At 61.6% G+C, this 19,545-nt stretch overlaps 1 long non-coding RNA gene across 2 annotated transcripts in view; it reads right to left on the bottom strand.

Annotated features, from left to right (window-relative positions):
• The window catches only part of LOC117283534, a 23,293-nt gene extending 3,988 nt beyond the window's left edge, over positions 1-19,305 (bottom strand). The window contains exons 1-3 of one of the 2 annotated variants that reach the window (XR_004514577.1): positions 19,179-19,305; positions 3,315-3,492; positions 2,899-3,050 (exon numbers count right to left, since the gene is read on the bottom strand). This is a non-coding gene — a long non-coding RNA (uncharacterized LOC117283534). Of the gene's footprint in view, positions 1-2,898; positions 3,051-3,314; positions 3,493-4,737; positions 4,819-19,178 lie in introns of those variants that run through there. The other variant, XR_004514576.1, reaches the window with a different exon arrangement.
• Between the last annotated feature and the right edge of the window lie 240 nt (positions 19,306-19,545).

The raw sequence follows: 19,545 nt of genomic DNA, 5'->3' as shown, positions 1-19,545 counted from the left end.
AGTTGTGGGGCGAGTGTCCCCGCCTCTCCCAGACCCGCCCCTTCCTCTCTTGTAGGTCGTCTTGTCCCCTCCAGCCACGTGGCTGCTGCCTCTGCCCATCTGGCCCTGTATTTATTTATCTGCCACCATGGGCCGCCTGTGAGTGTCCCCAAGGCCTCAGCCCCTGCCAGGCTCTGTGCTTCCTAGGTTGTGGGTAGCCACTCCAGGGCAGAGGAACTGGGGAACTGACCTCCCCTCATCTCCTAACCTCCGACTCCCCATAGGCGCCCAGCCCCACCGCTGCCCAGCACCCTGGGAGTCAGAGTGGACACTGGCCTGGGTCCCCTGACACCCCTGGGCTCACGAGAGCCTCATGGTGGTGAGGCATGCTGTCATCATTCTTGTAGAGGGGAAACTGAGGCCCGCTGAGGAAGAAGCCATGGGTGGCAGCCCTGGCCTCTGGCCTGGCCCTGCCCACCAGAGGCTTCCAGACTAGTGCTCAGGCTGACGTGGCTCCTTTGCCACTCACCAGTGTCCCCAGTGGTCCGGGCCCAGCCTCCACCAGCCCATGGCAGTGCCCGCCCATCACAGCCAGTACACAGGGGCCCTCAAACCGGGGGCCAGAGCTAGCCCTGTGGTTGGAGGGTCCAGGGTGGCACAGGAGGCACCTGTATCTGAAAACGGGGTGTAAGTGTGGTGGGTGGGCAGGGTAGGCGGTGACCCTCTGTTGGCCGGGGAGGCACAGCCACCCAGCAGTCTCTGGAGGGGGCAGCTTCTCCATCGTGTGGTGACCTGGGACCCCAGGGCTGCAGGCTGTGGAGTCCTGGCTCCACTGTCCCATTAAGAGCCCGCTAACCCAGTCCGCCAGCTCGGGCCCCCAGACAGCAGGACGCACGGAGACGTGGGGTGACCATCCTGGAAAATCCCAGTCCTTCCCCTTGGGTCACAACCCACTCTGCTGTCCCCGCGGGCAGCGTCCCAGGCACCTGACTGAGCTATAAACAGAGGATGACAGAAGGCTCCCGGGGGAGGCGGGCGTAGAGACGGCGCTCCCTGCGGCCAGTGAGGGGGCTCAGGGGAGAGGAGCTGTCGAGGGGAGCCCCAGCAGAGGCCCCAAGGCAAGGGGGTAGGGGGAGCAGGATGCAGGGGGTGGCTGACGGAGGGGCTGTGGCCAGGGGCACTGAATGCCGAGTCAGGGCTCCGTTCTAGGTCCGAGTCGCTCTCCAGGTGGCTCTGGCTTGGGTTGGAGAACTAGGAGTCCAATTTAAGAACAAGCAATTTCCCAGGCTGGGGCCTGATGCCAAGATGGCGTGGCCAACCTTTCCCAGCGGGAGGAGGTGAGCTGGGACCTGCCTGGGCAGCCTGGCCCCAATGGCTTCCTTCTTCCCCACCACAGAACCTTGGCTTTACCCACACAAAACCATCTGCACTGAAGACCACATTTCCCAGATTGCCTGGCCTCGTGTGCCACCCCAAGTTCTTCTGTGGGATCTAAGAGGTGCTGGGACAGATGGAGTCTCCTGTGCCTCTTCGTCTCTGCTCGCGGGAACTAGTGTGATAACCAGACCTGTAGCAACTATATCGGGTCATGGGGTAAAGCCACTCAGTAAGAGCGACGAAGCACACCTGTACCCTCAGTGCTCTGGAAAGCTGAGGCAGGAAGATAACAAGTTCGAACCAAGCCTGGGCAATTTAGCAACTTAATGAGACCCTGTCTCGAACTATAAAGAGGGGGCTGGGATGTAGCTCTGTGCAAAGGCCCTGAGTTCAGTACCCAGGACCATAGGTGGGTGGAGCAAACAGGAAAGAAGTCTGAGATCTGATTTGTGAAGCTGCCATTCCAGCCCTGGATCCAGACTCCCCTGGATGTTTTTTCACTTGGGAGAAAAGTCAACTTTTGCACAGCCTTGCCCACTGCTGCATGGATTTCCCCCTCTCTTTCGGGGGAACATCAGGCCAGAGTGACCCTCTAGAAAATCTCAGGGCAGGACGGAGCCCAGGAGTCAGTGCAGAGCCGGATGTGGGCAGCCAGCCAGCCTGGACACCTGCACCTCTCGAAGCCATGGTCCTGCCAGGCTCCGGCTCTCGGACCCCCAGCCCTGCCCAGGAGGTGGTGCCGGGCCCAGGCCAGGAGGTCCCTGCCCCAGCTGGCCTCCTGGATGCCCGCACTGAGGAGGCCAGGACGGAGGTGCCCTGAGGGTCGTCCCCAGGCCTCCACGGGCCCCTCCTCCCCTCCTCCCGGGACGAGGGTACTGTGAGCCCGCAGCTCCTCCTGGGCAGTGACCCGTGGCCAACAGAGACCCCGTGGGCCCCTGGCAGGGACTGGGCACAGCCTCCTCTGGGTGGAGGGGACAGGGCCTCGGCCCCCAGAATGGCCCTCCTGTCCCCCATGGCGGTCTGAGCTCCTCAAAAAGACTGCATCATCGCGCCCCGGGCCCAAAATCCCCAGCCAAGAAAGATGCCGCCTCACACCCTGGGCCGGCTCAAGTCACAGCCAGGGCCTAGTGCCCGCGAGGCCAGGGAGCAGCTGGAAGCCTTATGCACTGCCCACCACTTGGGAGGGCCCGCAGTGCCTCAGAATTAGAGCCAGGAGTCACCATGTGGCCCAGCAATTCTTCTCCCAGCTATAAAGCCAAGAAAATTGAAAACGTCCTCAAGAAACTGCAGAGAAATGTTCATAGGAGCATTGCTCATATGACAGAAAGGCATAGCCGAGCACGGTGGCACACACCTGTAACGCCAGCAGTCAGGAGGCTGAGGCAGGAGGATCGCCACAAGTTCAAGGCCAGCCAGGGCTACCTAGTGAGTTCAAGAGCAGCCAAAACGCACAGAGAGACCCTGTCTCAAAAAAATAAAAAATAAACTGTGAATGTCCATGAACTGAGGAATGGATGTACCACACCACAGAGTGCTACTTACCACAGGAAAGAGAGGCACACTGTGGAGGCATCACAGTCAACGGCCCGATGCCAGAGGACAGACGCAGGGTGCTGTCACACGGTTCCATTGGTGGGAAGTGACCAGAGCCGGCAGCCTCACACAGGAGGAGTGATTTCAGGCTGGGTGCAGCGCTAAAGGGGCAGAGGTTCTTTGTGGCGGACGTTAAGTGTTCTGGAATTAGCGGTGATCAATGCAGGGCAATGAATATGCGCACACTTCAGAAGCATGAGCTCTGCAGCTTGCGGAATTATGTATCAAGAAAGCTGTCACTAAAACTACCCAGGCAGCCTCTGAGGTCTGCAAGAGTACTAAGCAAGACCCGCCCACCAGAGGCCTGAGTATCTCAAATCGGGCAGACAAGCTGCAAATAAAGCACGTTTTCTGCTCTTACTCACATGTATAGCTCAGAATTGAGAAGTCAGCGCCGAGCTCTGGTTTTCTTGTTCTTCGAGGCTGCTGTGTTTGGCTCTCCTGCGAACGAGCTGCCTGTGGACACGCGAGAGGCAAGCGTGCAAAGAACCAGTGTTTCCTCCCCAAGAAGTCACACGTCTGCGTTTCACCAAAATCACCAGTCTGTGTTCCAGGGACGACAGCACATCAAAAAGTTAAAGAATTGAAATACAGCTTTCTTCAAAAAATGTAAATTATAGTAAATATAAGATTTAAAAAGTATTTTTCAGAAAGGCATTTTTCTAAAATATTCAATATTATTTATTGAAATTAAAAGGAAAGATACAAATGATGATATAACAGTTGAAGCCATGAGATTTGAAATTAAACCTGAAGTTTTAGTAATTTTTAAGAGTGCTGGGGCCGGGGATATAGCTCAGTGGCACCGTGCTTGCCTTGCAAACACAAGGTCCTGAGTTTGACCCCTGGTACCACAAAAAAAAAAAAAGTGTAATACAAGTTAAATAACCACTTTTGAAACAGTAACCCATTAGCAATTCTAGTGTTCTGGGGCCACGGTTGGTAATATAAAGAATCGGAATAACATTTCCTGCAACTTATATCTAAATTTATGTATACAAATATGAGAGTAACGTGGGTTGTTTAAGCACCGTAAAATGTCACACACACACCTCCCCACCGAGGATACAAGGTCATGCACAGGCCTCTCTGGAGGTAAGAGTTGGTAGATGAAGAAAAGCAAGGAAAAGGACTTTTGGCCCAGTAGAGGAAGAGCCCTGGTCTGCAGAAAGCTACAGAACCCAGGCCCTCTCTGGGGACCTGACAAATTCAGCAGTTTTCCGGCCTTGTCAGTTTTAGTCAGATTTCTGCTACTACAACAGAATGCCTACAATAACCAACTTAAATGGGAAAAGTTTCTGTATCAGTCACTTTTCCGGCACTGAGACCCACACAACTGAAAGGAGGAGGGGTTTGGTGGGCTCAGTCCGTGTTGGAGAGTCGCTCTCCTCACCGTGCTCAGGAAGCAGCCAGAGGCGGGAGGACCCTTCCAGGTCACCGCAGCGATGACCTCCAATGGGGCCCCACCCTCTCCTAACCGAGCAGTCAGCTGTTGCCCGCGTTCCCTGCTGAGCACAGTGCCCCGTGATCCAGTCACTTTCCAAAGCCTGCCACTGAACATGTGAGTCTGGGAGACTCTAGACCCAAACTGTAGCACCCAAAGAAGCATCTCTGCCTCTCGGGGTGCCCTCTCCTCAGAGGAGGAGCCCATTTCTCAGGTCAGCAGCAGCACCACTCAGAGTCCCTTGCTGCATGGAGACTGGGTTCCTTCCCTACCCAGGGCTGAGGCAGGCGCATGGGTGAGGTCCCCGGGCCTGAGCTGTGGGCCAGGGCTGGCCTTGCTGGTACCTGCAGGCCCTCTTGGGGCCACCCCTGTGGGCCACTCTCCCGCTGGTCCCCACGCAGCCAGCACGTGTCCCGCAGCCTTGTCTCAGGTGCAGGTGTGGAGACCCAGGGTGTCGGCACCGGGGGAAGCTGCGCACGGAAGCCCAGGGCCGTGGTCCCACCCTTCCTGGCCTCCTCTGTCCCACCCCAGGGCAGCCTTGGCAAGTGGGAGCTGGGGGCTGGAGCGGATGTCCCACACCCTGCCTTTTCCTCTGCCGATGTCTTGGGGACCCAGTGTCCTCTGGGTTGCCCAGGGTGGACCCCTGAGCTGGGAGTGCGCAGGAGGGGACTGGAAGGTGTCCCACTCGGGCCACGCTGAGTCCTCACCACCACAAGACTCAGTTTCTCTCATTTGAATGCTGAGGTGAGGGCTGAAGTGGCCACGGGTCCTCGGTATTGATGGTGTCACCGAGGCAGGGGCTCCAACACCCTCCCAAGGCCCAGGGCAACAGAGATGCCTGGCCAGACTCCAGTCAGCCATGAGCCAGAGTCCTCAGATGGGGCCTAGTACTTCAGGGCAGCCACTCATCTGGGGCAAGGAGCCTGGGGTGAGGCCCGGGGGTCCCCACCCACCTTCCAGCCCTCTCAAACTGCTGCCACCACAGATTCTGGGCAGAAAATGGAGCTCCAGGCCAAAAGGAATACTACGAGCCCAGTGTGACCGTGATTTCATAAAAGCAGAGATGCTCCTGGAACCCCACAAAGTCACAGCACTGTCCAAGGTATTGGGAAACACTGGGAACTTAAGACTGAACGAGCCAAGATCCACCCTGCTTCATCCAGGGGCTGGGCCATGGCCACCCGAGGCAACGTGTGGGAGACAGAGTTTAGGGCACCAGGTGGCCACACCGAGGCGGGGACATGGGGCGTAGGGTCTGCCACCCAGGCCCCCGTGTGCCCTGGGGCAGCAGGGCTCGGAGAGAGGGAGCCACTTGCCCAAGGCCGTGCAGCAAAGCAGGGCCAAGGTGGGCCCCGGGCCTGCTGAGGCCGCAGGCAGAGCCCATCCTTTGTCCCAACCTGAGGTGACTTCTGGCCACTGGCCCCTCCTAGAGGACTCAGCCCGCACCCAGGCGCCCGCAGGAGGAGGGCCCTGGGCCTCCCTGTTGTTACTGGGTAGCTGGCTGGCAGGCGACTAATTACCCTTGTCACCCAGACTCCAGGGAGACAGCTCTGTAATCTGCCCTCCCCCCATCACCACGGAGGCCGACGGTGAAGACGGGAGGTGGGGACAGCTGGCTGGCAGATGGACGAAGGAGACAGTGGGGGACCAGGGTGGGCACAGCTGTCACCTGCCACAACACAGTCCAGATGGGTAAACCGAGGCAAGGTCATCTAGGGCCCCGCCCCAGGGAGAGGTGCCAGTGAATGGGGTTTCTGGGAGATGTCCCCAGAGGCTCCATGGGGTCACTGCAAGCAGGACTTGGAAGTGGGACTGTGGATACCAGGGGCACTCCTGGGACCTGCGGCGGGGCAGGCAGAGCGATTGTGGGGTCACCTGTGTCCTGTGACTCCCGTGGCCTGGAGCTCCTCTTCCCATCCTGCCCAGTGCACAGGTGCTGCCTGGCAGAGGCCTCTCCAGGGAAGGCAGCAACTGCTCTGTTCACCTCCCCAGGTCCCGCCTGAGGCCTCAAGGCAGCTCAGGGAGAAGCAAGGCCATGAGCCCGGGAGCAGCACCACGCGGGTCTGGGGGCAGGGCAGTGCGGTGCAGCACATCCTCCTGGGTCCAGGTCCACCGTGCCACAGACTCCTCTGTGTGGTGTGGGGCGCACATCTGCCACCCAGGAGTCCCGGACACTGGCCACGCAGTGAAATCCCATCACAAACAGACAGTGCCAGGCAGGGTGGCGCACGGAAGGCTGCCCTCGTCCTGCCCTTGGGGTTCCTCTGCTCCCCTCGGACCCTGTACCCGGCGGCTCCAGCAGTCCCAGACTGTGCTCTCCCTGTTGATGGCCCCTGGGTGGCCCTGACAAATAGCACAACTGACCCCCCCGAAGGTCTCACGTGCAGCCATGCTCTGTCTCACGTGTGGCCACGCAGCCGTCTTACTTGTCACCTGGGGACACCAGCCACCCTGAGAAGGGCACCCCAAGAGGCAGGACCTCATCTTGTCGTGACGATGTCTGTGAAGCCCTATGTCCCGATGGGGGTGCTGTCCGGGTGGGGACATCGAGGATGGAGATGAATGCCCAGGCCCCACACCCTGCACCCCAGGGCCAGGCTCGAGGCAGTTCCAGCGTGGGGCCCAGGTCCCAGCCGCTGTCCTGCCCACCATGGGTAGATTCACACAGCACCTCCTGGATTGGCCAGGTCAACTGGGGCCCCCTTCTGTGGCTGTGGAGAGAGGCTTCCACCTGCCCTAGGGGCTCAGGCAGGGCTGCTGAGCCAAGTGCCTTGGCAGTGACTGTGCCACTCAGCACCGCCATGGCGTCCCCAGGAGGCTTCTCTGTAGCCAGGGCGACTGCTAATCCGGGCCCTGCCGGCCCCGTGTCAGGCTATGGCTGGGGGTGCAGAGCAGGGGACAGTGGGGGCCAAAGGGGTGAGCCCGCTGTCTGGGTACACCCCCAGCCCTGTGCCCAGGCCCCAGCTCTCGGTGGCCACTCCTGCCCGGCTGAGCCAGTGGGGATGGCAGGAAGGAGGCTGGAAAGGTCAGCGGCCCTCGCCAGGGACGTCCAGATGCAAATGTGGAATTTACACTCCTGAGTGCCCGCTGCCCGCTGCCTGCTGCCTGCCCGCCCATGTGCCAGCCGCAGCCTGCTCTGGGTGGCAGATGCCCTTGGCCTGCTGGGCAGGCAGCTCTGGGGTGCTCTCTGCCTCTGAGGAGCCCAGGCCTTGTGGGGGATCCGGGGCACCGGGGGCTTGTCCTGCTGGCCCGGCCTCCCTCCGGGCCTCGCCCAGCCCTGACCCTGGCCGGAAGAGCAGTGCCACCACCCTCCTCATCACAGCTCCCCCGGGGCATGGGGTCCTCCACTCTGCTGCAGTTCCAGGGAGGAGGGAGGAGGGGAGGAGGAGCTGAACCGCAGCCCCCCAAATGCTGGCCTTTCCTTTCGACCCCATCACTGTCCTTGGCTCTTCCAGGAGAGGAAGCTGAGGCAGGAGAGTCCCCCAACACACCCGTGCCCCGAGGACGACAGATCCAGGGCTCAATGCCACACAAGCAGGGCCTGGTTTGCCCAGCACCCATGCTGGCCTCCCACCCACCCTCGGGTGTTCAGCCTGGCAAGCCTGGAAAGGCTCTCGTTCTCCATCCAACGTGGCTCACCAGGCCCTGGGTACCCGTGCCTTACAGGTGCCCATGTGTGCACATGTATGAGCATGCAGCACCACAGCACGGGGGGCTGCAAAGTGCTTGCTCTGCAGCCCAGGAGCTTCCTGGCCTCTCTGCACCTGGCTCATGGTGTCCCTGGAACACTGGTGGGGGCTTTTCCAGGCCGGCCGCACCCTGCCTGTCTGGAACCCCCAGGGCAGTGGTGACCACCTTCCTCCCCTGCTCTGACAGCACCCTCTCCCCGGGAATGCCACCCATGGGTGCTGGCTTCGGCTCTCTCTGCCTGAGTGACAAACCCCAGGGACAGTCAGGCGTCTCGGAGGCTTCTCTGCTCAATCTCTGCTCTCCTCGCTCCACCCTGAGTCCTCTCCTGCTCCCCACTGGCTCTCTAGGCTTGAACCTCTCATCCTCTCTCCTCCTGTCATTGCCTGCCCTTCGTCTTCTTCTGTGAAGGCCCCTGTCCCCTGGGCCATCAGAGCCTTTAATCCTATGCTATTCAGTTAACCAGCTTCTGCTGCTGTTGACCAACCACCCCCCAGCCTGTGCCCGGTGGAGAGGCTGGGGGCAGTGCTCACAGGGCTGGGGTAGAGGGCTGGGTCGGGGCAGCTGTGGTGGGAGCCAGGAAGGAGGCTGCAGGAGGTGGTGGACAGGGCAAGACCCTGGCAGGGGCAAGGGAGCCGCCCAGGTGACACAGGACAGGAACTGTGGGCTCCATGCCCTCCTCCCCAACCCAGGGCTCACTCTTGGGCAGTTGGTGATGGCTGTACCCAGCCTGGGGGCAGGGGGCTGGTGAGAGCACAGCAGGCCACACCTGGGGACAGTGCCGGGGCGGACAGGTGGCAGTAGTGTCTCAGGGCCTGGGAGGCTCCTGAGAGGGTACTTTGGGGCCCAGCCCCGGGTGCCGGGGGAGGCCATGCTGGCTCTGCCCACTTCCTGGATGCCCCCGCAGAGTAGTCTTGGACCTGGGGTCTGTCACCGAGGGCCCAGGCAGGCTGGGGACCAAGTCAGGCCCACACCCTGCTGAGGGGCAGCAAGGCCCAGGCCACACATCCGGTTCAAGCTGCCCTGTCCTCATGGCTGGGCTGAGGAAAAGCCTGAACTCGGCTCTGAGTCTTCCAGGCGAGGGAAGCCGCTCTCAGCCTCCGCAGCTCCCCGAGGCGAGCACCCATCGCGTGGAGCGCAGTGTCGTGCTCCAGAGACAGGCGTCGTTAGACGGTCAGGTCAGCCACACTCGCAGGTTGACAGTGCCGATACCTCATGGCACCCAGCGCACTCTGGCAGGCGGTGGGGGCAGTGTGGCCTCCCCAGCCCAGCCCAGGCTGCCGCGTGTCATGGCCGCCCTACCCACGGAGCCCTCCAGGTCCCGTACGCTTCGGCAGGTAGGTACACAGGTTAGTTATTGCCGCCCATGAGGCATCGGTTCCAGTTCCCTGGCACACAGGAAAACGTCGTCTGCAGCCGGGAAGTGAAGAAGAAGACGCTGTCTCCGGAGGACACAGGGCCATCACCAAGACGCATCTGAGCAGGAGGACAGCGGGGCAGGGCCGTGTGTGTGCTGTGCAGCGTGGCAGAGGTAACGGATGTGAGCAGCAGTTAGTACAGGGTGTTTTTCTGGGGCGGTGTCCAGCAGGGCCGGAGCCCGGCTCTGGGAGGGGACGGGGACCCTGGAGGAGCACGGCCTGCTAAATGTCTCTATGAGTCTTAAATTTCAGCAGTGTGAGTGGCAACCAAAGTGATTACTCAGACGCTAAACATAAATTATTTATTTTAAATTATTTTATCGATTTTATCATCAGACTCTGGCTGAGGCCGAGCACCAAGTGTGCCTTTGGTCCAGTGAAATTTTCCAAGGGTAGAAATGGCTTTGGGACCCCTGCCCATCTGAAGGGCAGGAGGTCAGGACGGGCTCTGTGTGCCCCAACCAGCCGAGGCCCCTGGAGGGACACGGCCCTCGTGCACGGCTCTCTGTGTCAGGCCCAAGGCAAGCACAGGGTGTGGCTAGCAAACATGGACCTTCCCCTGCCATCTCCTCCCAGGAGTCCTAACCCCACTGGTGGCCAGGGGTCTGAAGCCCACCTCCCCTCTGTGTGGCAGTGGGCCTGCCACTCCCACCACCTCATCTGCCCAGGCCCAGCCCGCAGACCACCTGTCAGGGTCTGGGCAGCTCCTGTGGCCCTGGTGGGGATGGCCGCGTCACAGACGCCCCTGCAGTGGCAGTGGCAGGAGCCCTGCTGCCAGGAGACCGTCTCCCTGGATCCTCCCTGGATTCTGATGGAGCTGCTGGAATGTGGGAGAGGCACAGCCGCCCACCCTCCTGAGGGACAGGTGAGGATGCCTCACCAGGACTGGTCCCTAGAGGCCAGGGGACCAGGCGGTGGCACCTTGTGGAGGGAGGAAGGGAGGGCAGAGGCTCCCGGGCACAGAGCCTCCTGCATGGCCCACACTGTAGCCAGGGTTCACGGATGGCATCAGTGTCCACATCTGTCACAGCTGGGGGCTGACTGCCCGTCCCAGCCTCCAGGTTCCACAGCTAAGCCTCACCAGTGCTGGCATGGGTGCCCATTCTGCAGACGTGGAGGCTTTGGGAGTAGGGGACTTGAGGACTGGCCCCAAGTCACAGAGCTGACACCAAAGCCCCTAATCTCTTCTCTGTCCCCTTACCTCTGCTGCTCCCCATGCCTCTGGGGCTCAGATGTCCTGGGCCAGAGCAGGCCACAGGGGCCGAGGGGACTCCAGGGCAGGGTGTTTGGGCAGAGGGAGAGGCGAGACAGTCCAGAAGGTGGTGGAGGCTGAGGTGAAGGGGCGACTGGGAACCAACTGGGCCTCAGCTGCAGTGCAGCCAGCAGTGTGCTGAGCCCTGAGAGACTGGATCCCCACCCCACCCACATCTGTGCCATAGCCGGGCCCCGGTGCCCCTGCCTCCCCAGGGGAGGACCTGTAGAGGGTGTGCTGGGCTGGGGGATAAGGGCCTTGCTCTGCAACCCACAGATGGACAGGCTCAGGGCCCCTGGGCCCTCTGGGGAAGATAACACAGCCATCTCCTCCACTTTCCCCACCACTAGGATGCAGGGCTCCCCCCACGCAGCCAGCATAGCACAGGACGGCGTTTTCCAATGGGAGCCCCGGGGCTCCCAGGTGTCAAGAGGGGTGCAGGATTCCACTCAGGACAACTGAACACCGGCCCGCTGGGGTGCTGATGGGGTGAAGAGAGGGAGGGTTGCCCACAGCACAGGCTGCTCCGGTTTCCAGTGCTCAGCCCCTCCTGCCCTGCCTAATTCATGGCACTTCTCCCTGCTCCTTCCTAGAGCTTGGGGGTCCTTGGCGATGTCACAGGTGAGGCATGGGGCGATGAGGTCATGTGGCCAGCAGACGGCCTGGAGTATGAGCCGCAGCCTGTGTGGCCCCGGTGCCCCTGTGTCCCTGAGGGAGGAGCCGTGAGGCTGGGGAGGTGTCTGCTGCTGTCTCCCGTCCCCGGTGGGGCACCGAGCAGGTGCCTTGCACACTCTGGCAGTGCTCAGGCTGCCCTGCCGGCCGGGTGCTGGTCGCTGTCCCTGTCTCCTGTCCAGGTGCAGAGTGAGGAGGTCTGGGGCCCCCTCGCCGGGCAGCAGGGTCAGGTCAGAGTGGTGTGGCAGTCCAGGATCGCGACTGGCAGCAAGAGGAGGCTGGCTGCCCATCCTCAGCCCAGAGAGCACCTGGTCACCACTGGCCCCAGCGTCACCATGGCTGGGATGGCTGCATGGGCAGGGTGGGGCCACCTGCTGCCCGGTATTGACACACGCAGCGCCCTTGGTCCATCTGCAAACACCTCCCTGGAGATGCCGTCTACCTGGCTGGCAGTGCCCTGCCCACTCCCCTCATTGCCCTGTTTGTCCTCCATGTCACTGCGTCCCAGGACCGCTGGCAGCAGCCACCCTCCTGCTCCCAGGTGGCCCAGCCCCTACCCAACAACCCCACACTGTTCCAGGCAAACAAAGAAATAGCTGGGGAGAGGAAGCAGCCATAGGGGCACCCAGGCACCAGGCCATTCAGGGGCCTGCCTGGGGGGCCAAGACCGCCCACCTCTGGCTGCCCTGTGGCTCCCAGGACCCTGCCTTCCTCTGTCCGGGGGGCCCTGGCCAGGCTCAGGGAGGATTGCAGGCCTGGGCCCTAATGGGCATCCTCAGTCTGCCCCCAAGGACCAGGCTGGGCTGGGATCCTGTCTGGGCAGCCGTGAGCCCCCAGCAAGGAGGCCAAGGTTCCCCTTGCTTCCCAGGGTTGGGCCCTGGCTATCATGGCTGAGTCACAGTCGCCTGCAAACAATCCCCAGAGCACCGGCCACACCACAGCGGCCTGGTATCGGGCTGAGCCATGCCTGGGATCTAAGAGAAGACCACGGAAAGGAAAAGAGGGAGCAGAGACGGGCGGTTTCCAGAACTGCACACCGACAGGTGCTCAGGCACTGGGGTACAGCGCAGCCCACAGGGGAGCGGGCAGAACCAGAGGGCTCCCTAGGAGGAGTGGGGTGGCCTCTGGAGTTTAAAAGCCACCAGGATTTTCACATCACCTGCTATGGGTCAGGCCCTGCCCAGTCCAGGACATAGCAGAAACAGTGAGCCCTCCCAGGGACAGCAAGGGCACGTGCAGGGCAGAGGCAGAGCAACCACTCTGTCATCCCGGGTGAGAGGAATGAGCCCCCTGGGACCTCTCCAGCCACCTGAAGAGGAAACTGAGGCCCAGAGAGGTTGGAGCTTTTGCCTGGGGCCTCACGGGGAAGCAGGGCGGAGGCGAAGCCAGGTTCAGCTGTGACTCCGAGAGGAAAGTGATGCTTTCATCTTCAGAGGGGCCTCAGCTGGCCCTTGTCCACACGGCATTCATGGGTGGGCAAGGGCACATGGGTCGCCCACCGCCGTCCTGCCCGCCCGCGGATGGGTGCAGGCCAGACGTGGTGCCGGCATCTCGGAGGCACACTCTGCTAGGGGGACGTCAGCGCTGGAAGTCGCGTTGCCTCCTCCATGCCTTCAGTATGCGCTTACTGTCCCCTCCCAAGGCCACATCCCGGGGGGGGGGGGGGCGCTGGAGGGAGCAGGGTGGGAAGCGGGGCGGCGGCGCCCTGGGCTATGTGGGTGGCTCCCCAGCTGTGCTGCTCCACCCTGACGAGGCTCCCTCAGCGGGCCTCAGGAGCACTGCCCGATGCCCGCTCACCACCCACCCTGGAGCCCAGGGCAAAGCGCCCTGTTCTGGGGTCACCAAGCCAGCCCGGCGTAACACTGCCCAGATGGCCTGCCCTGTCCCTGGGTGTCTGCTCTCCACTCTCTGCCGTGGCCCTTCACTTCCGTCTCTGAGCCCACGCCCTTATCTGGGCCCCTGGACAGGGCCCCGTCCGTGCTGATCTCTGGCGAAGTCTGTTTAGCCACTTCCCCTGCAGCTCTCGGGCTAACAATGTATGTACCCAGCTCCAGCCTGGATCATCCTGGGGTGTGGATATTGGAAGCCAGGGAGGGCCAGGCATAGGGTGCACACTGTGATCCTAGTACTCTGGGAGGCTGAGGCAGGAGAATCGAGCCCAGATTGGGCAATTTAGTGACGTGGCAAGACCCTGTCTCAAAACAAAAAACAGGGCTGGGGATTTAGCTCAGTCTGCTGCCTGCATTGCAAGCACAAGGACCAGAGTTTGGTCCCTGGAACCAAAACAAACAAACAAACAACAACAAATATCCAGACGTGAGTGCTACCTATCCTAGGTGGTCTGGATGGGATAAAAGGCGCAGGGAGAGGCTGTGAAGGCCTCCTATTGCTTTTGCTGTCTCCACAACATGAACTGTTGCCCCTCTGCCACCCTGTCTTGGAGTCGGCTGATTACGGACTGAAACTCTGCCAACTGTAAGCCAAATAAAACCTTTCCCTTTTAAAAACAAACAAACAGACAAAAATAATAGAAAGGCAGGCAGAGTAGTTCACTACAAAGGCCCTGGGTTCAATCCCTAGTCCAGAAAAAACAAAAAACCAAACCCCACAGAAGCCGATGATACAGCCCAGGGAACAGTGGGAGCTCACAGCAGGGCTCCCTAACCCTGGGAAACCAGGAGGGCTGTCAGGAGGAAGCGCAGACTTTCCAGCCTGTGAGAGGTGGGAGTGCAGTGTGGTCTGTGCCGGGAGCCCTCTGCCTCTGTGCAGGCTCCCTCCTGCACAGGAAAGGAAGGGCCCTTTCCTGTCCTTCTCTGGCCAGGTGGTGCGCAGGGCAGCAGGACGCTGGTGCCGCCCATCTGGGCCCAGGGTACACCCCTGGCTGTGGCCCCTCTCCGAGTCTCTCCCCAGCCCCCCATTCCCAGCCACAAAGGATGAAGACAAAAGGAAAAGAAAGAATCGGTCCTCCTACAGCTAGGGAGCCCCCACAGCCACAGTGCCTTCCCCTGAGCAGGTCTCCACCACCTGTCAGGATCCACCCTTCCCCTCGGGATGAGGGTGCACGGGACCCAGGACCCGGGAAGCCCTGTGTTCAGGGGCGTGGAAGGAGGGGCTCATGACCCTTGTATGGACTCGGTTTCCAGGAAGGGATACAAAGCAGGGCCATGAGGTGGGCGGAGCCGGGAGCCACAGGAGCCGCCTCCCCCACACATGTGAACGTGGGGCCCTGGAGGGCTCCCAGCTCACAGGAAGGTGAGGAGGCAGTCAGGGCAGGACCTGCGCTGCTGCGTCCAGGCTGGTGAGCAGTGTGTGCGTCCGGCTGCTGGTTCCCCATCTCAGAGCAAGCCAGGCCACAGAGGGGGCCCAACCCAGGCCAGGACCTGGCCGTGGGCCTGTCAGACTGGTCTCCAGTCTCGGTTCTGCTTCTCCATCTGTAGAGTGGGGTGGCAGCACTGTGCCCACAGGGTACCCTGGGCCCCGGGGGCCTGGCCTGGTCTCGGTCAGTGCTCTTTCTTGCCCTGAGAACGCAACCCAATGCATGGTGGGTCCTCAGTGGCCAGAGGCCTGTCACCCCTGCTGCTGCACCAAGGAGGGGCCAGGCATCTGGGGGCACCGCAGGCTGTGCCTTCTCTGGAAGTCCCGGGCCCATTCTGTTCGCCCCACAGGCAGTGAGGCGGGGCAACCCTGGACCGGGCCCAGAGGGGCGGGCCAGGATGTATGTGGGTGGACAGCAGGCATTCAACAAAGGACTGCCGCAGTCTCCTCACCCTCTGTGAGCCCATTAGCCCTGCCCCTAGGTGGGAGGCGCGGTTGGCTTGATCAGCTTTATAGCTGCCTCCAGGTTCCTGGGGAACCGAACATGAGGCCCTGCCCAGGGCATAAGCGGGGCCACGTTGGCCCCCAGGAGCCCCCATCCCCTCCCCACACACTCAGCACACTCACCCCACATCACAGACTCGGGGCAGATGGGGGGCTGGGGCTCCAGGAACCGGCTCAGGGGTGAGAAATGGGGGCAGGAAGGAAACAGGAAGGGCCAGGCGGGGAGGAAGCCTCGAGGGGGCCTGGCCGGCCCAGCTGCCCTGTGGGCAGGTCTGGGCCCAGTGGTCACTGCCCAGGGCAGGTCGGATCCCAGCTGCGCAGGGGCATCAGATCCTCCCTGCCAGGGCACAGATGGGGCCACAGGGGCCAAGGGAGGCGCCGTTCCTCCGGGCTTCCCCCTCCACTCCCTGAGCTCCATGCTGTGCCAGGCAAATGGCACTCCCAGCATGAGAAAGCAGGCCTGGGGACATGGGAACAACACCCGCCCAGTACACACACACACACACACACACACACACACACACACACACACACACACACACACACACACACACATCAAGGAAGCGGTGTGACGCTGGCTGCACGCCAGGTCCCGAGATGTGAGGACGAGAGAGAGCCCTCCTGCAGGCCTGGAGCCCAGGAGCTTCCCGCCTCTGCCCCATGGCAGCCTTGGCGTTGCTCTTCCGGAGCTGCTGTAGAGTCATGCGCCTGGCCTCACTGGGCCTTCTGCAGTGAACAAATGCAGGATTCCTGCCATCCGCACGGCCATCAGGCTCTGCCCTGCCCGCTGCGGCCAGCCATCCCTCTGAGCTTCTGTTCCGCTATCAGATGCTCCTGGCGAGATCTCTGGTGGCTTCCCCTGGCTCAGGCCCATGTCCCTGCCACCTGCTTTCTGGGTTGATGGCTGAAGCGCAGCCTTCCTGGCCTGGGGTTTCCTACCTCTCATGATCTTCCCCTTCCCCTGCCTCCGTGATGTGGGGTGCCCCAAACCCCCCGTGACCCTGGCCTTTGCATCTGTGACCCAGAACACACACTGCCGGCCTGTGCCGGACCTGTTCTCACACCGGGCAGCTCACACCAGCATGGGCAGAGCCAGGCCTCCTGGGGATGAACAAGTCTGTGACTCCCCGAGGAGGCGAGCACACAGGCACGTGTGCATGAAGCCGTGATATTACGGGGCCCCTGGGGGTGGGTGGACAAAGACCAGAGGGAGCAGCCCCACCTGAACAGGCTCCTCTTTCTGCCTGTGCCCATCGGGACTCCAAGCTCCAACAGCCTTCCTCAGCCCCAGCCCACACCCAGCCCCAAAAGCCCGTCTGGCCCTCAGAGTCACCTCCACGCAGTCGTTTGTTGCTCAGACCATTGCAGCAGTGGCCGATTGGTCTCCCTGTGCCACGTGGGCCCCTCCACCCCGCCGGGTAATTCTCTCCTCAGTTCTCCTTCACAGCACTCTAGTCTCTCCCCGCGTGTCCTCCCCACTCAGGCCCAGCTTCACAAGTCCCAGCTGTACCCTCGGGCGCCAGGCCTGGTCTCCTCCGCCCTGGCTCTGTGCCTTCCCAGTGCCCACAGAACGGAGTCCTGCCCCACCCCAGGCCTGGCTCAGCTCTGCCCTCTCCCAGTGGTGACATGTGGACCGGGCAAGGGAATGCTCCCCTCCGGGACTGGGGGTCCTGCAGCAGAAGCTGGAGCCTCCCTCTTACCCTGGCACCCTCACCTGGTGGCCTGGCCATAAGGACTGGGGCCTCTGGAGATCTGGGGAGTGGAGCGGCTGCCCTAGGGGACACCAGACCCTGGGCCTGAAGGAGAGGTCCTCGCAGGGCTTTCCGAGGAAGCCAGTGGTGCTTCCGGGAGTGGAGGGGAATTTTGGCTTGAAGGTCCATGAGTCTCACTGTCTGCTTGGTGTGTTTGACCAGAAGAACAAACACCACAAGGAGTGGCCTTTGTGACACTGTGGGGATGCTGTGGGGATGCAGGGGGCAGGAGGACAATGGGGCATGGCCTGGCCACCATCTGTCCCTTGGAGCGTCCCACAGGCACAGTCAGAGAGGCTCAGGACCTTCTCCCAGATGGGGAAACTGAGGCCCAGAGAGAGAAGGAGCTGCCATTTCTTCAGGGGGAACCCGAGACTTGGGGTAGCAGGACTTACCTGGTCTTCTGAGGAGGGACTAGTGACGCTTGTGTCTGCTTTTGTCCTGAGCATTCAGAGCACTGCGTGGCCATGGTCTGGTCCAGGACACCCCCAGGGGGACAGACACACCTCACGCGGATGCGTTGCAAATGCCCCAGCCTCGCCACCCCAACCTTCCTTTTCCTCGTTCCTCTCTGTCATGTCCCCCTTTGTCCCAAAACCAGCTGAACTCAGCAAAGAGTTACAAGGCTCATCCTTTGTGCGGGGCACTGGGCACAGGGACACCCTAGACTTCCAAGGGCTGAAGCCGTTCTGTCATCTCTAGTTCCAGGAGACTTGGTCGCACCCAAGTTTGTGCCCGGCACAAGTCCCACCCTGCAGGGCAAGGCCCAGCTGCCCACCAGCACAAGAGACCGGGAGAGATGGCCTGTCCAGTCCAGGCGGGAACAGCCGTGCACCTGGCTCTGGTGCCACCTGTGCGCATTTCCCAGAGGTAGCCAGGGTGAGATTCGGTACACATTGTGTCTGGCACACAGGAGCTGCTCAACGCCTGCTACACGGATCAATAAAACTGTGGAAGGGAGAGGAGGGGGCGCGATGACGAACAGCCCAGCCACTGAAACAGTACTGAGTGGGAGGCACAGGGCCACCCAGGGCAGAGGTGGTAACCTGCTCCCCGAGGTGTGGGCCGTGGGGCTGGGGCTGGACCAGGGCAGAGATCCCGCCTCTCAGGAAGTCACGGGGTAGGGACGGCCAGGGGCCCAGAGAGGAGAGGCGAGGGTGACAGGCTGTGAATATGCAGGGAGATAGATGGCTGCCTGGCGTGAGGTTCTGGAGGGAGGGTCAGGAGGATCTGGGGCACAGCCTGTGCCGGGGCCCCTCTGGGCTGGGATTGAGCTCTGCACTGGGGTGAAGATGCTGTCTGAGGGACACCCATGCGGGCAGGGATGGGGTCACTGGAGAGAAGGCCCGAGGCACCCACAGCTGAAGGGTGGAAGCAGAAGAGAGGGACCTAAGGAGAGGCTGGGGGCCCCTCTTCTCTCTCCCATCCCCACACCCCATGAACCGTCACGGCCTGCTTCCCCAGTGGGCTGTGAGCCCAGGCAGGCCAGGCTGGCTCCACGCCGGGTCACGATGACTGTTCACGGGGGCAATTCGTGTTGTGTTCTTGGCACTAGGCCTGGCAGCCCTGGGTGCTCGATAAATGGTAGCTGCTGCTATTAGCAGATGACAGGGCTGGGCCTAGATTCTGGAGCTCAGGCCAGTCGGGTCAGGTCACAGGGCCCAGGAACTCCCAAGGGCCTTGGTGAGGGAGGTCTGGCAGTACCCCTTGTCCTTCTCATGAGCAGGGCCCCGTGCCCCAGGCCCCACCCCAGGCTGCCATGCCAGTGTCCTCTCCCAGGTCCAAGGTGACTTGGGGCTCATAGGGCTGAATGCCTGCACAACCTGCCCCAGCTCCTCTCCTGGCCGGGACACTGCACGATGGGGTGGGTGCTCAGACTGGGGACAGGTGGCCTCTGAGGACATCTGCAGGCTCTGTCATCAGGAGCAGAGGCGCCCTGATCCCTGATGCCAAATTCCAAAGCTGGAGCCACCCCAGGAAGACCAAGCTGGCAGAGCAGAAACGTTTCCAGCCCTCACACACCCATCCCTGCATGGGACTTTGCAATCTCGGGTGCCCGCCCAGCACCAGGCCAAGGGCTCTCACTCCAGCCCCTGGACAGGGTCCATGGATCTGTAGCCTCCACGCCCTGTGCACCCTCTCCTGGACAGGAAGCAGAGGCGTGGTCTGCTGGAGTCAGTTCCTACCTGAGAGAAGAGGCGGGCTTCACCCTGCACCCACTGGGCAGGGGCTGGGGTCCCAGCCATCAGGAGGGAGTTGCCTACAGCTGTCGGCTGGCGGCCCCCATTAACTGGGCCACTGCTGGGCCTTGGCGGTGGCTCTGGTGCTGACCGGCTTGGGTCTGGGGGGTGGGGAGGTGAAGGCCAGGGCCAGGCTTTGAACTAACCACAGAAAGCTCTGAGATATCAAAGAGCTCTTAGAGACCAACCCCATGGGGAGCAGCCTGGTGGAAGAGCCTGCCTGGTTCCCAGCAGTAGAGGATCAAAAAGCATTTGGTTCAAGAACCTTTAAATACCTTGAAAGGCAGGTGAAGCCATTTCCATGAGTTCTGAG

The sequence above is a fragment of the Fukomys damarensis genome, unplaced genomic scaffold (assembly GCF_012274545.1).
Source record: "Fukomys damarensis isolate Sample0158 unplaced genomic scaffold, DMR_v1.0_HiC HiC_scaffold_27, whole genome shotgun sequence".
NCBI lineage: Eukaryota > Metazoa > Chordata > Mammalia > Rodentia > Bathyergidae > Fukomys > Fukomys damarensis.
The sequence above is the reverse complement of the archived record's forward strand: the minus strand, read 5'-3'. Positions and strand labels throughout refer to the sequence as shown.